General features: G+C 44.3%; 1 pseudogene across 1 annotated transcript in view; it reads left to right on the top strand.

Moving 5' to 3' along the window:
• The window catches only part of LOC308293661 (tetraspanin-18B-like), an 85,724-nt pseudogene that overhangs the window by 54,601 nt on the left and 25,123 nt on the right, over positions 1–6,000 (top strand). Inside the window, exons 8-9 of the transcript XR_013963360.1 lie at positions 4,737–4,752; positions 4,887–4,967. The product of XR_013963360.1 is annotated as a tetraspanin-18B-like (transcript). The remainder of the gene's footprint in view (positions 1–4,736; positions 4,753–4,886; positions 4,968–6,000) is intronic.

The following is a 6,000-nucleotide window of genomic DNA, read 5'->3' as shown; positions in this document are numbered from 1 at the left end:
AGACGTGACTTACAGGAAGAATTCACCAGCATATTTCACCACTTAAAATCACATATACCCCTGCATAATGTCACATTCACATTAGGCCATTAACGACTTGTGATTTTTGCAAGTCGACTCGACTCAGTAAAACAGTTGAGTTGAAGTCGACTTTATCGTTTGAGGACGTCATCACAACACACAACCCCCCAATTATTTTGGGGGGTCCCCAGATGATTAACTTAATGTGAAACATTGTTTTCTCACTCATCAGTAAACAAACCAACATAAAGTTTAAGTGTATTGAGGGTATCTGCACATTTCTAAAGTGACAATTTAAGGACTTTTTAATACCTCTAAAATGACAAATTAAACATTGTCCAAATTGTCAAATATACTGTATCGAGGCAGAAATTGTGAAAATAGCAGATCTACATGCTCACAATGTTGTGAGCATGTAGATCTAATATTTTCACAATAGAATTTTTTTTTTTTTCAACTTCGACTTTCTCTGGTGGGAGTTGACTTGCGTAATGAAGTCGACTGTGTCTACTTGTCGACGTTAATGCCCTAATTCACATACACATTTTGCATATTTCGCGTAATTCACAATTCACACATATTCTGCAACTTTCTGCGCATAAAATCACAAAATAACCTCTGCATATATTCCCCCCGCGTAATCAATGATTTTAGTCTGCATATTCCTGCGTTTTTTCCTGGAGGGTCTTAACTAATCTTCACTGTAATATGGCTCCATTTCTGTCTCTGTAATCCCCCCCCCCCCCCATGGGCCCGCTCTCACATGCAGGGGGGGGGGGGTAATTTATGTAAATCTCAATTAAGGCCTCCTGTGACCTCGTTAGCACTTTCACATGGGGGGGGGGGGGGGGGGGGTGTTAATTAATAAAACTCTGTGACCGCCACAGCTGATCAATATATAATTGCATATCATTATGATAATCATTAATATGTGCATATCATTATGATAATCTCATGAATATATTATGTACTGTTTGTGTCGTGATGATATTGCGTTGACACAGGCATATCATTATATGGCAATCATTGATATATAACACATAGGAATAAAAAAAAACAGAATGATATGTAGTTGATATGTAGTGTAGTCCCCCCCCCCAGACAGACAGAAACAGAGAGAGAGAGAGAGAGAGACAGAGAGAGAGAGAGCTCACATCATTCAGAGCAGTGAAGGAGTACATTAGGAGATCAGCTCTAATATATTCACTGGAAAAAACAACATTTCTATCATTTTCTTTCTTTCCTCCCTCCAGCTGCTGAGTGTCATTAGCAGACAAACATGATACCTTCTATAATCTCCTTCTTTATGCTCCCTCTCTGCTGGAGAGGAGACTTCAGGGGCGTCGCACCAAGTTCTGGGCCCTGGGTACAAGGATTCACTGCGGGCCCTCGCACAATATAACTCAGTCCCACTTTTCCCCCCCCTTGTGACTCCCCTGTTTCTAATCACACCCTGATCACAGCTGCAAGCATCCCTAACTTTTTCTGCCAACTCATGAATTTTCTCTTCTCCCTCGCTGAGCTGTGAGATCATTCTTTCTGTTTTCTAAAGTGGTTTTATTTTTTATTTTAGGCCATGGCTACACGGAGCTGGATTTTTCATATATCCCGTTTTTTCAAATATCGACATAGAAAAATATCTAGGTCCACACGGAGCTGGATATTTCATATATCCCGGTTTTTCAGATATCCACATAGAAAAATATCTAGGTCCACACCACAAAGATATCTAGGTCTAACAAGCACACACACAGTAAAGTCTTCAGAGATATCCGGGTTCCCTGTCTACACGGATCCAGTGAATCGGATATTTTTCAATCTCTCCACTTATTTATCCGGTTTAAAAAATATCCAGCTCCGCAGCCGAAATATCCAGCTTCATGTAGCTGCAAGCCCCAACAGCACAAAAAAAATTCTAGCTTCAGAAATATCCAGCTCCGTTTAGCCATGGCCTTAATCAAATATAAAACCCCAGCATTTGGTTTTCCAGACAACTCTTACCCCCAAGAGAAACGACTTGTTTATTTATAGGTTGAGGTTTTGTGTTTTGTTATTTCATCTTGCATATTTACTAGGGGTGTAACGATACATTTTAACAGCGATACGATACGCATCACGATACATGGTTGACGATACGATACATGGACGATATTGGTTCATTCATGGCGATACGATTCGATTCGATTAAATGATTTAAAATCGATATAGTAACTATTTAGCAAAGAAATGTAATCTGTGTGAGCTATAAGTCCATTGGATCCATCTTAACACAGGTGGAAAAGCGACGCGCTTTGGACATGATACCGGTAAATGGTTTCCACCTGAAAGAGATGATATAGTATCATTATTATTTCTATAGGGGGTCTGTTTGACCACCCACACTCTGCGTGCATGCGTGTGTGTGTGTGTGTGTGTGTGTGTGTGCGTGTGTGCGTGTGTGTGTGTGCGTAGTGCGCGCGCCGTGCGCGTGCACATGCGTGTAAGTGCGCTTGCGGTCTTCATTATAGTGAAGTGCTGCCTTCATCAAGTTAATGTCAGCCAGGTTATATATATATTGTGTGTGTGTGTGTGTGTGTGTGTGTGTGTGTGTGTGTGTGTGTGTGTGTGTGTGTGTGTGTGTGTGTGTGTGTGTGTGTGTGTGTGTGTGTGTGTGTGTGTGTGTGTGTGTGTGTGCGTGTGTGTCATTATGGGATGGAGGGTTCATTACATTAAGAGGAAATGTGTCACTTAGTGCAGTGGTAACCACGGCAACCAGCCTCCTTGGAGGCGTAACCCTTCTGGCATCCAGTGATGATCAGCAGGCCAAGGACCCCTTAGCTGAGAGAGAGATGAAGCAGGGACCCCCACAACCTGTTCATAGATTCCATATAGTTTCATCGTTTGACAGCACAATCATCAGTGTATTTTGGATTCATGTCAAATCTCTGTACTTAGTCTGCTCTTTTCCCCTCTACACCAAACCGGAGTCATGGCGAGGCGTTGTGAGCTTGTAGATCTGCAATTTTTGGCTAAAGTTCTCAGAATATGGATGCTAGGGTTCAAGTGGTTATTATAAAAAAGGAGAAAAAAAAGTTTCTATCACACAAAGATTTGGAGGACCCCTTGTAGTAACTCTAAGGACCCCCTAGGGGTCCTGGACCCCCGGACCCCCTCTTGAAGACTCCTGTTCTAGAGCCTGGAGGAGAAGACAGCCTCAGCTTTTCAAACAGTAGCCTGAGGGTTTAAAGCTGGTTATGTGTTTGATGATTGTTTGTGTGAATTGTTTATGTTGGTGAATTGTTTAAATGTCAAATGAAATATAAAAGTGTCCTAACATCACTAACATCAGTGTTTCTGAAAAGATTCACTGAGGTCATACAATCAAGTGTTGCTATAATCATTCAGAACCACTTATATAGCAACCAACGTTTTTCAGAACACGGCCTCGGGCCTAAGGTTAATTTCGTATGTCCGGGGGACGTCGTGATAATGTTGGTCTGGAACACTAGCTTCTGCACTTCCATGTATATTTGTGGTTTAATTGCCCAGTCTTGATTCACTCTAAACTTTAATATATTTATGCTGACTTCTATTTCCTCCACAGTTAGAACTGCTGCCCTGAGGCCATGACTCAGCATTACTGCTGACACATACTGAACTGAACTAGACTGGAGGTGCTGTGTGTGTGTGCGTGCGTGCGTGTGTGTGTGTGTGTGTGTGTGTGTGTGTGTGTGTGTGTGTGTGTGTGCGTGCGTGGGTGCGTGAGATGCAAAAAGAAAAGTCGATGCCAAATGCGGGGTTTTCAACAAAGACTGGACTGCTAAGTATTTATTTACTGAAGTTGGAGGTAAAGCTGTGTGTTTAGTTTGTGGGGAGCACATCTTGTGGGGAGCACTGCTTTTTGGCCCGGCCCTCCACAACATTTCCTCCGCGACGGGTGTATTAAGGTGCGTTTGTTTTGTGTCACCCAGGGCCCCAGAGGGTTGGGTGTGTTAAGGTGTGTTTGTTTTGTGTCACCCAGGGCCCCAGGGGGACAGGTGTATTAACTCATTTGTAGCCGATCCCGAGTATACTTGCGCTATATACTGTATATACAGTAAAGCTGGCAAGCTTACCGTACGGTCCGTTGGAAAGTCCTCGCACGATTGGACTCGCCGATTCATCATCATCGCGGATCCACGTGCACACAATAGTGATTCCTTAACATGGAAGCCGACGGTCTATCTCATCTTTAATGTCCATTTTCTCCAAAAAACACTTTTGAAGCCAAGGATGGCATTGGATTCTCGCTATAATAACACAAGCTGAAAGGGAACGATCCGCCATTACTGCACCCGCATGGGATGATGATCACTTCCGGTGAATGACGTCATGACGTCAAAAAGGAAATGTTTGCGCAATCGACTTCTGGCCTTCAAAATAAGAGACTGGCCGCGGACGGGGCAGGCGAAAGGCGCGCTGGATGTGTTTGTTTTGTCCCACCCAGGGCCCCAGAGGGACAGGTATATTAAGGTGTGTTTGTTTCGTGTCACCCAGGGCCCCAAGGGGTCAGGTGTATTAAGGTGTGTTTGTTTTGTGTCACCCAGGGCCCCAGAGGGTCGGGTGTATTAAGGTGCGTTTGTTTTGTGTCACCCAGGGCCCCAGAGGGACGGGTGTATTAAGGTGCGTTTGTTTTGTGTCACCCAGGGCCCCAGAGGGTCAGGTGTATTAAGGTGTGTTTGTTTTGTGTCACCCAGGGCCCCAGAGGGACAGGTATATTAAGGTGTGTTTGTTTTGTGTCACCCAGGGCCCCAGAGGGACAGGTATATTAAGGTGTGTTTGTTTTGTGTCACCCAGGGCCCCAGAGGGACAGGTGTATTAAGGTGTGTTTGTTTTGTGTCACCCAGGGCCCCAGAGGGACGGCCATGGAGGGAGACTGTCTGAGCTGCATCAAGTACCTGATGTTCCTGTTCAACTTCCTCATCTTTGTGAGTGCACGCACGCACGCACGCACGCACGCACGCACGCACGCACGCACGCACACACACACACACACACACACACACACACACACACACACACATGCACACACACCTGCTCATCAGGAGCAGTCAGAGGGTTCAGCACCAAAAATTACTAGCCTAAGGGTTAGGATTTAGGATTGATGTTAATATTATAGATTCCTCTGCAACCAGCATCATTGAATAACAATAATCATATTTTCTATATAATATTGGATCGAACAGTTCCACCTCATTATTTTGAAAAAAAAAAAGAAAAAAACTGTTCCTTGACAATAAGCAATCCTACTGTTTGAATGATGTACACATGCACACATGGAGTAAAAATAATGATAGAAAAAATACCAGGAATTGTATTTCTTCCAACTCTCGACTCTCGACTCGTGTAATGAAGTCGACTTTTTGGTAAATTCCCTACGTCACGCTGTGACGCGTTGTGAGCTTGTAGATCGGCTATCTTCGGTAGGGCTGCACAATTCATCGTTTTAAACCGAAATCTCGATCTGGAACCATGCAATTAGCAAATCGCAAAGGTGCATAATAATCACAAAAGTGATTTCTGTGTGACGGTGGCTCCCCTCCTCCGTCGTATTTTCCCAAAATCGTGCAGCCCTAATCTTCGGCAAAGATATTTGGAGTAGATTGAAAGATTGAAAGAACTCAGCGAGTACAGTGAGACTAAGGTCAGTTTCTACTCAGTATAACAGGTCTATAGCTCTATACATAGCACCATGGCACCCCAGGGTGCCCCGGCACCCGCTTTGAGAGACCGTGATGTGAGTATAAAGGAGGCTTGTTGCACGTGCTCAGCCTTCTCATTCCCTTCAATGAGATGCAAATTGTGATTGTAATCGAATCCCCCCCGTGATTGGATAGATTAGGGAGGTGTTTTGAGTGACAGCTGGCTTCATGAGTCCTGACCTGTCAGTCAGGGCTAATCCAATAGGGAGGGAGGGGGGGAGGGGGGGAGGAACTTCATGAACAGTGGGAACCAGGCAGC

This window comes from Nannobrachium achirus (assembly GCF_963921795.1).
Source record: "Nannobrachium achirus genome assembly, chromosome: 11".
Taxonomy (NCBI): domain Eukaryota; kingdom Metazoa; phylum Chordata; class Actinopteri; order Myctophiformes; family Myctophidae; genus Nannobrachium; species Nannobrachium achirus.
This window is presented reverse-complemented; position numbering and strand designations above follow the sequence as displayed.